The sequence below is a fragment of the Lycium ferocissimum genome, chromosome 3, assembly GCF_029784015.1.
Source record: "Lycium ferocissimum isolate CSIRO_LF1 chromosome 3, AGI_CSIRO_Lferr_CH_V1, whole genome shotgun sequence".
Taxonomy (NCBI): domain Eukaryota; kingdom Viridiplantae; phylum Streptophyta; class Magnoliopsida; order Solanales; family Solanaceae; genus Lycium; species Lycium ferocissimum.
In genome coordinates this window covers 10,016,077-10,027,231 of record NC_081344.1, presented here as the reverse complement: position 1 = coordinate 10,027,231, position 11,155 = coordinate 10,016,077, and the positions used below count along the sequence as shown (strand labels likewise).

Below are 11,155 nucleotides of genomic sequence, written 5' to 3'. Positions count from 1 at the left end.
TAATGTTCAGCTATATATATGCATCGACAGTGCAAATTTAGGTATGTTTATTAGCAATATAAAATATATATACTGTCACTACCCAATACATAAATCTTTACAATTATACATAACTACATACACATAGATACACTATATAATCCAAAGTGTTGGGCCCGTGCACAACACGAGCATACGCCGTCTAGTACTATATATATTTCTATCCTTTAGAAGAGCGAGTTTAAGAGCACCTTTGTCGTCCGTCTGTGGGCCTCCAAAAAAATTTTGGGCCCACATATTATTAAACACAAATCAACTAATATTAAAAAAAAAAAATTGGGTCCCATATTAAACACAAATCAACCAATATTAAAAAATAAACAATGTCAAAAAAATGTGCAGATTTTATATTCGTAGCAAACACTAATATAATAAAGTTTTAGATATTTTAACATAAACTACAATGTTAGTTGTGAGCCCACATATTAAACACAAACCAACCAATATTAAAAAAAAAAAAATAGGTAAAAAGTGCAACCCACCATCTCCAAACTCACGGCAAAAAAAGTGGACCCCATATTAACAAAATCAAGCAATATAAAAAAAAGTGAATCCCATATTAAAAAACAAACAATGTCAAGAAAAAAAGGTGCAAATTTTGTATTCGTAACAAACACTAATATAATAAAGTTTTATATACTGAGACAAACTACAATGTTATATTAATTGTGTTTTGAACATTAAAAAAATAAAGTAAAAAAAGTGAAACCCATCATCTCCAAACTCACGGGAAAAAAAAAAAAAGTGGACCCCATATTAATAAAATCAAGCAATATAAAAAAAAAAAGTGAATCCCATATTAAAATAACAAACAATGTAAAAAAAAACGTGCAGACTTTGTATTCGTAGTAAACACTAATATAATAAAGTTTTAGATACGGAGCACAAATTACAATGTTATATTAATCGTGTTTTGAACATAGTATATATATATATATATATATATGCATAAAAATAGTGCAAACTAATAATGTCCAAAAGGGTGGGCCCTATACTAAACAACACCAAGCAATATAAAAAATGGACTCCATATTAACAAAATCAAGCAATATCAAAAAAAAAAAGTGAACCCCATATTAAAAAAAAATAATGTCCAAAAAAACAATAAGGACTTTGTATTAGTACTAAACACTAATTTTCAAAGTATCTCATTAAGTCAATAATAATGGATTCATTGTCACGTGCGTATCAATCGATTAGTGGGAGCAAATGAAACTGCTTTTCTTCAAAAAGTTAAGCTCAAACCATACAGCTTTTTCTTATTTTTTTATATTAGCCGAGATCTAATCTAAATATTAAAGCGTTGTATTTGCTATTCCGCCATGTCATTTATCTGTTATGTTCACTAAAATAAATATACTTAAAATATTTATATTTTAAAATAAGATAGAATAATGTGAAAAGAGATTAATGTCGTAAAAAAAAAATCAAATAGAGATCAAATAATGAATAAAGTAAATTAGTCAAATTATAATTCTAATCGACGTTTTCTTAAAAATCATGCAAAAGACAACATGACAAGTAAAATGAGCTAAACCGAGAATATTTACCAAAAATTAAAAAATAGTATTTCATCATTTAAATAGAAAATCAATTTTTATTTTGTTTCGTTTTAAACATGTAAAATTAATTTAATAATTTGAATTAGAATTATCCAAATCAAAATTTGATAAAAAATAATAAGTATTTTACACCTTTAAATTAATCGAATTAAAATTGAAAATATCAAATAATGCTTAAATATTGCTATTATTTTATTTCAAAGAGAGGAAAATAGTTTTCTTTTAAACAAGTCTTCTCTTTTAAAAAATATTAATAAATTTGCCGTTTTTGTATTCGTAGCAAACATTAATATAATAAAATTTTAGATACGGAGCACAAATTACAATGTTATATTAATCGTGTTTTGAACATAATATATAGTCTATATATATATATATATATAATCACTATTCAAAGACAATTACATACACATAGATGCACTATAATTTAAAGTGTTGGGCCCGTGACGTCTAATACTATATATAAGCATGAGTTTGGAGATGGTTTCGTCGTCCACCTCCAACTCATCTTTAAAAAAAAAAAAAAAAGTGGACCCCATATTAAAAAATAAGCAATATAAAAAAAATGTGGACCCCATATTTTAAAAAATCAAGCAATATAAAAAAAATGTGGACCCCATATTAAAAAATAAGCAATATCAAAAAATAAATCAAGCAACATTCATATAATTCCCAAAGTATCCCCCATTAAATCAATAACAGTGGATTCATTCAGCTGGATTTCTATATTACGCGCTGCATTTGCAATATTTTTGAATGACTGTCCAAAAAAGTAGCCCCCATTAAACTTTAATGTGGCAATCTCTTACTTATCGCTACCTCCAATCTCCATAGCTTTTTTGGTACTCCTGTAGTACTAATATTCAATAGACAGAGAAAGTACAGGTTAAGGATTACTTTTTTAAAAGTAGTTCTGAATATATTATTATCAAGCTTCATTTTTTAAAAGTTACTATTACAACTGATTATATTTTGTAATTTCATGAGTGATATCTTACCTCACCAAATGTAATTCTATAATCAAATTAATTGAATATTGTTACAATTGATACAATAAATTACTCGGATATTTATTGCAGTACTGTTTAATATCCTAAAAAGAAACTAAGATGGGCATTGCATTCTCAAGAGGCATTTTCCAATGTCTTAAGTTTCTAATTATATACAAAGCACCATAATAGCCAAAATAATTTATTAGTACATACTTATAATAGGTTAAGGAAAAAAAAAAAATTCACAAACAGCTGCCATTTAGCTCCTTCTAACAACCTATAACTACACGTTCTACATTTACAATTCGTAGCTGGAGGACCCTATATTTAGCTAGTAGACGCGTCGACTTAAATATAGGATAAATATAACGGAAATACACACGCTGAGAAAACTGAAAGTGCTATATTTATGGAAACAAAATCTATTCCAATTTAAATTAAAATTAGTTTTTAATGTTCCCTGATTTACACAAATTTCCTCCCATTCCATATTTGATCTGATATCTCATTCAAACAGCTAACAAGATGTTATGTTATATTGGTGGTTTAATAAGATTTGAAAAGTCTACTCCATATAAACTGATTTGACCTTTTGTTTTGGATTTATGTTTTAATAGTTGTATTTCGTATATATTTTGGCTATATTTTAATTGGATTTTGACTGATCTGTTAGATACTACTTATTCTGGTTTACTATTAACTATATTTCATATATATTTTACATATATTGGGAGTGTATTTAGATGAAATTTTAACTTCTGTAACACCTTTGTACATTAAAAGTGGACTTATGGAATATATCTAAGTTATATTTGCTGTATATTTTAACTGTATTTAAATGGTTAAATATACTACAAAAAATTACAGTTATGGTGAAGAACAATAAACACGAATTAACTGAAGAAACATGTGAAAAAAATAAACAATACAAAATATACTTAAAATGCACATAAAATATAGATCTGGTTAAGTCACAGATCTGTAATAACTGAACTAAAAAATACAAACGAACTAAATATACTGAAAATACAACATAAATATATAGGTTAAATACACGGTGAAACGTAAAATTCAGTATAGAATCTTACCTTTTTTGGGAATTAGATTTGAATTATGAGTGAAATTAACGAGTAGTTAATTAGAGATAAACAAGGAAGACGGACTATTGTAAAACTGATTTGAAATTGGAGGAAATTAAGGGATATTGGGCATAATGGCGTGTATTTAGGGGGATAGGAGAGAGGGACTTTTTTTTTTTTTTGCTTAAATTTAGGGGTGTGGGAAGTTATCAGATGAGTGGTAAAAAAGTGGTAGCTATAGGAAGTAAATATGTTATATTTTAGCTACTAAATATAATTATTGTAAAATTTAGTTATGTTCCATAAATAGGTAATAACGTAAGCTTTGCCAAGTAAATTTTAGAAAAAAAAAGGATAGAAATCTTATACCGCATCTATGCCCATGTTATATGCCACAATATAAATAAACACGATATGTATAAAAAGTTTCCCGTTTTAGCCTAAGGGAATGGTAGTTCACATGACGTTTCCGTATTTAGAAGTAGTTAAAAATTCAATAAGTTTTGAAATTCTAGTTCAAATTTGATTAACGCGTACTTTAAAAAGTGTCTATTAGCCTTTTTCTTAAATAAAGTCATATAAACTGAAACAAAGAAATAACATCATGGCACAAATTATTGAACCTGTGCTCCCAAAATTTCTATCTTTACATACGTGACTTTCAAGAAATGTTGTAGAATATATCAATTCTTTTTATAATTGCATAAAAATAAAATTATAAATATATGTTGGGCCCATGCTGGCACGGGCTCTGGTATCTAGTCTATATATAAAAACATAGTTGGTGTTTAGGTTAATGGGTGCTTGAGCACTGTATCACAACACGTGGGTCCACCCTGAACCAGAGTAAAGTGTAAACAGATCTTATCCCTATCTTGTATTATTTATTCTCCACATAATAATTCACGTATTATTAATCTTCGTACAAACAAATCATGCATAACGATCTCTGTATACCAAATACGGAAACCAAACGACCTCTTAATGAGTAAAAGATAAATTTTTAAAGTGTTAATTTAAATTTTAGTTTTTGAAATATTTGACTAAGCAAATTTGATTTATTAAATAAAATATATATTTTTAATTCTTTTGTTTATGAATATTTGTAAATTCATCATGATTACTCATGTGTTATGTTAGCCTTATATTATCACACTATATTAATCGTAATATCATTTTAAAATTAATCAAAATATAATAGAATTTTTACGAAAAGGATAAAAATATGCATTTAAATTAATTATTGATTAAATATATTTAATTAAATACCATAAGGATTAAAATTAAAGTTATCAACCATCGAAGGATCAAATTTCTGTGACATATCATAAATCTGATCTGAGTGATCGCATTTTTTATTTATTTATGAGGGATCACAACTTGTAAGAGACATTGATTGGCAACTAAATGACCTGTCGTTCCAAATTGAATGAATGGATTCGAGTATTGTTTTTTTTTCATCGGTTCTTATTTGAACATCGACGATCCCCATCTATGGAAAAAAGAAATACTTCCTTGTCCTCATTTTAAGTGTTTTAATTTGACTGGACACAAATTTAAGGAATAAAAGGAAACTTTTGAATCTTGTTATTTTAAACTTGTCATGCAGGATGTTTGAATTGTCAACATACATTTGTAAAAAGAGACAATCTTTTTGGGACAGATAAAAAAGAAAAGTAAGACACTTAAATTGAACGAAGGGAGTAAATGTTATGGTAAGACGTCTAAGTTACATAAAATAAATATAATTCGTTAATTTTTCAACTTGAAAATATTTGAGAAAGCTAATATTGTTTGACTCTTAAATTAATAACAAGATATATAATTAGTCAAAAGGAACACAATATTAGCAATATTAATTAGAGGTAGCTTGTTAACGTTAATACTCCTTTCGTCTCCACCTGTGTTGTTTACTTAATTCGGAAAGAACAAAATTTAAATTCATGCGTTATAATTATAGAACTATTGAATTATCTTATTAAAGTTAAATGAGATATTAAAAGTTAAAGGCTTAATACCTAGATAGACTCTTAAAACAGCATGTTTTGTAAGATAGACATTCAAACTTTATTAGTGACCAGATAGACCCTTAAACTTGGCAAAAGTGTGTCTCTTAGGCATCTCACGATGACATGGCAAATGCATGTTTTGCACGCACAACTGAGCGATTGAATAACTCAAATTATGCTTTCTCTTATTTACTCAAATTACTTTACATATGTAATTGACTTTTTACATTTCCAAAAACAACTCCATGTGGGTCTCGTAACTCCTCCACTGATATCCTCATATTCTTCTCCTTCACCATTAGCTTCATGTTCTCCATAGCTACGATGACCTTTTTTTGGTAATTAAATTATTACCATATCACCAGAAAATATAATTTTATAGAAGAAAACCCAATAAGATACAATTATACAAATAAATCTTTTGATGTTTCTAATGTGCTTACTGTGAAAATGAAGCATTAAACCCAACATATGGATACTTCTAAACATCAAATCTTGTATTCAAGAAATGGGTATTCTTGGCTGTGGTTTATGGCGTCAAAACTGGGAGAAAGTCTGAAGGTGAAGTCTGATTCTAAGAAAAGTTTTTTAACTCATATGACCAAATTGAGTGATTGTTTTGAAGGGCCGGAGTTTTTTTGGGAAGAAGATGGACAATTGGTTTGGGGTGGGGAGGTGGTGGGGTGTAAAGGCGTAGCGGGTGGGAGGGGTTTGTTTTTTCTTTTTCGTTATTATATTTCTTTAACATCTGTACTTTTCAAATTTTTAATAGATAATTTAGTTATATTTTTATAAACTTTTTAAAAAATACATGTGTCATTCAATAATTGGTCTACTCAACACATCATAAGAAAGTGTATTTCACACACTTGATCTTATGTACACGAGTGTTTAAAAGATACACTTTTGCCAAGTTTAAGTGTCTATCTGGTCACTAACTAAGTTTAAGTGTCTATCTTACAAAATATGTCAAGTTTAAGGGGCTATCTAGGTATTAAGCCAAAGTTAAATTATGAAGTACTATAAACTATAAAAAAAGAAGTTAAACAGACTAAATAATATATATATATATATATCACACAAATGAGGACAAAAAAAGTACTCCTTCCGTTCACTTTTACTTGTCCACAAAGGACTTTGCACACCCTTTAAAAAAAAAAAATGAAGTGATAATTTACTATGATACTCTAATTGGTGCATCTTTTTAATGAATTTGAAAAATGATTTGAAATGAGTAATTAAACCTATAGGTGAAACAGGAAAAAAAGAAATGTCTTTTCTTTATATCTTTAAAAGTGACAAGTCAAAATGAAAATGTATTTTTAAAATACGGGACAAGTAAAAGTAAACAGAGAGAGTACTTTAATAAGGGAGTAATTACTTGTATGATGGTTCGTGACTTAAAATGCACTTGGGACCTCGAAAATTAGAGTGGAGTTCCTTCAATTAACCTTCCTCGTGAAAACAAATTAATGATGGAACGTAATCATTAATTGTTGGCTATCAAATTAAATCATTTTTTGTCACTATGTTACATTCATTCACATCTTTGGCTTGGCCATCTTCCCCACTTTCTCACGCTTCTTCAACTTGGACCTAATACTACTTGACATTTGACACCTCTAGTTGGATGTCCAATGGCGAGCAATTCACCTTTGCCTTTTTGTTTTTCTAATTTTCCTCCAACATTCGATATTTGCTTTGAAGTTTGATTAATTCAATTTCTTACAGAGAATACGAATAAAGCTGTTTAAATTTTTAAAACTTTTGAATTTTCTTTACACATAATTCACTTCACAAAAGAGTATGAGTCTGTTTGGATTGACTTATTTTAGGTGCTTTTAAGCCAAAATAGCTTTTAAGTACTTTTGTAGTGTTTGAGTAAAATAAAAAAGTATTTTCAAGTACTTATTTTTAAGCTGAAGTGACAAAAATAAACCAAAAGTCACTAGCTAAGATTTCTAACTTATGACTTTTGGCTTATAAGTCATTAGTCAAGAGCCATAAGTCCGTTCAAACTAAACGGCCACACCAATTTGGCCCAAATATATCCACACCTGAAAAGACTATTTTTCATGTATTGGGAAAAAACAAATATTGACTTGATGAGAGAGATTTCATGACGAATTTTGGAAAGAAAAGGTAGCAATGGCATCGTATAAATAATTAAGATATCTATGTGAATTTGCTGTCCAACCCATTTGGGCCATTGTGATCAAAATCAGTGTGGTAGAAATACCTTCCACCAATAAAAATACCTTCAACAAAATAAATTTCTTTTTTGTCGCAAATACGCCTCACTTTTTTGTGGACGCTACAATGTTTTTCGTACACCAACCTGAGGGAAGACTCCTATTTATATGTGTAGTTCTTCTTCCTTGAAATAAATTGGAAGAGGGGAGGGTCAGACATTAATACAACATGGGAAACTAGGTGGAGTTTAAATAATTGTGAGAATGCAATAAACATTCCTATCAATATAATTAAATGGACTAGAGCTCTGGCTAAAGAAAATGAACAATAACCATATTGAGTGAAGCACCAAACTGACAAAAACTAATATAGGCTCTTCCTAACAGCTTACATCCTAATTCTGCTTGCAATTAACAAATTGATTCCCTTTCAAAACTGATATTTTAACAGTTTAACACATTGTTATAGATAGTTGACTGATGCAATAAGAGAATTTCATAGTATTTTGAAAAGATTAATATTGCTAGCATGGAACATCAACCAATTAAGAAAAAACATGAGATCTTGTTCAAGCTCAGCACCACGCTGGAACGATCAAGCTTAGGTTTCAATGACTAATGCAAGATTGCACTAGTCGATGGTAGTCCATCACGCAGTCTTGATGAATGGCTTTCTAGTCTTTCTGCATAAGATTGTAACAACCCCAAGAAACTTTACGGCATACAGCCATGGTAGCGAAATCTACCAAAGTGAATTTTCCACATACAAGGAAATAATATCTCCAATCCAGCTTCAGACTAATTCAAATGAGTTTACGAAATGCAATTTCCCTTGCCAATCATGACACTGAAAAGCATCTAGCATAAGTATTTTCCAACCTAGCATTTCGACAAGGTCCATGTTGGTGCTTAAAACATAAATCTGAAACACAGGAAATAGTCAAAAGTCAATTTTGGCAGACATTTCCTTCTTCGAGGAAAGAGAAGAAGGTCATTACGAGAAACCACTAGAAAATAGAGAAATTTAGGAGAAATCGATACCTATAAAGATGAACATGTATTCGTAAGGGCATTTTGAAAGCCAAGACAGAACAGCAAAGACTCAAGACACAACAATCTTTTGTAACTTTCTTTGTTGAAGTCCTTCGATTGCGAAAACTTTAATGAACAGAAAAATTATCCTATGAAGCGGAAGTAACGAGAAGTGTGTCATATATTCATAAAGTTCTACTGTCTAGAGCATGAACAGAAAACCAGCATTGCAGAGACATAAAAATTAACTTTCTGAGTGTATTAGGAAACTTCTACGGATTTCTACAACAGACAAGACTTGGAATTGTTACTTGAGAGTTTCCAATTTACAGAGAACAATAAAAGAGATAAAGGTAAATAGGATGATTTAAAAGCAGCATTTAGAGAGGGGGAAGAGAGGGGGGGGGGGGGTGTGGAAGAAATATCATTGCAGAACAAAATCTAAAGCCACCATTTGCAATCTTTCTATGGAAAAAAACTAACCTACCTTGAATTTCCCAGCTTTGAGCAATCACAATCTCCAAAAGTACCATTGCACAAAATGTTCCAATCTGTCCCCTGGAAATAAAATAGGTAAAATAAATACTGTTAAAGACAGTCAACAAAAATTGGAGATGCCTCTACTATCAATAGAAGTCACATTCCAGTCCAAAATGAATGTCTCGCATCTAAGTGGCTTCTGTAAAATTGCTTACCCTTTATTAATTTTTATAACAGTGCTGTCTGGGCGAGCTTGCGCACCTCAATTATTCTACTGGGTACCTGGCATATCCCACCAGCATAGGTAATGGACATAATTCAATGGCTCCGCCCATGGATACCCTTTATTATCTTCACAAATGCCTTAGCAGATATGATAGATATTGAGTTTATTCTTCTTTTGTACGGGTCGAAAGAGGGGAGGAGTCATATATTAACACAACAAAAGAAATGGGGAAACTAGGTGGAATTTAAACACAATATTGAGAATGCAATAAACACTCCTATCATCAAGTTAAAAAAAGTTAATTATATTGGCTGAAGCTCCGGGAAAAGAAAAAAAGAATTCTATGGAGTGACACACCAAACTTACAGAAACCAACTTAGGATCTTCCTGACTGCTTATATTCTAAATCTCCTTGCAATTAATAAAACTGGTTACTTTCAAACTGAAATTTTAACAGCAATATTTGAGTGATGTAATAAGATCAGAATAGGGAAAACTAAAAGATTCTTAGAAAGTACGGATGATCATATTATAGGAAGTCACTCACATGGTAACTTGAATAAGCAAATAATTTCTTAGGTACAAACGCCGAAACTCAATCATAAGTTATATAATGCACTAGAGTTATCTCAACATTAAAATTAGTTAAACACCCTATATTATTTTGATGTTTCTTGTATGTAAAGTTTGCTATTTGTTTCGACAAAAGGTTGTTCAGTACCTGATAGACAAGGCCTGAATGCGGATAAATCAGAGATTAGAGCTGCAAAAGAAAATGCCAAACTTTAGAGCCACCTTCGGCAATGCATTCAAGTCATTGTAGTGCACCAGTCGAAGAGAATGAGACCAAAAAAGACAGAAGAAAAATAGGTTTCAACTGAAAAATCCAAAAGGAAGGTCTAGAACAGTACATAAATTTACATATGCAGTTGAAGTATCATAAAAGGACAAGGTACATGTTGGATGAATTACACATTCATTATTTAACAAAAATACTTTAAAATGAGTCAATTGATTTTTGTTTACATTAAATTGTAGAAAAAGGTATATTTTATCAAAAGAAACCACATAAAAGAATATAGAAAAATAGTTTCACTTGGGCAAATGAGCAACTTTGTGTACTTAGTAATTGTTATTACTTAATAGTTGTTGGTATCCCCGTTATGACGAGTAAAATGTTGAGAGATTATGTAGCCTTTACGAAATGCTCATGAAAGAGTCTGCTCATCAACAAAATAAACGTGGTGGTTCTCTGTGGAAACCAACCCTGTAAAGAGTAAAATTGTGTCATGAGAAAAAGGGGTGCAAAAAAGAGGAAATGAGATATCTTGCCCGCAAACAATTTGAATAGAAAAAAATGGCATTTTTAGATTCTCTTATGTGTTTTTTACAGATCTCTTATGGGCTAAAAAACCATTTCTCCCTAAAAAAGAACTTGACAAACTTGTTATAGCATTCCTCTAGCAAGTCTAAATGAAAAGTTACCTGACGTAATTGCCGCCAACAGATTTTTGACTTGAGATACCGCATCAACGTTCTAGCGT

General features: G+C 30.1%; 1 protein-coding gene across 24 annotated transcripts in view; it reads right to left on the bottom strand.

Moving 5' to 3' along the window:
* Positions 1–11,155, bottom strand: part of LOC132049661 (uncharacterized) — a 57,979-nt gene extending 46,824 nt beyond the window's left edge. For 21 of the 24 annotated variants that reach the window (XM_059440538.1, XM_059440543.1, XM_059440541.1 and 18 more), the window contains exon 1: positions 10,813–10,896. The gene's annotated coding sequence lies outside the window, so the exon portion shown is untranslated. Of the gene's footprint in view, positions 1–10,812; positions 10,996–11,096 lie in introns of those variants that run through there. The other 3 variants (XR_009413137.1, XR_009413136.1, XM_059440539.1) reach the window with 3 other exon arrangements.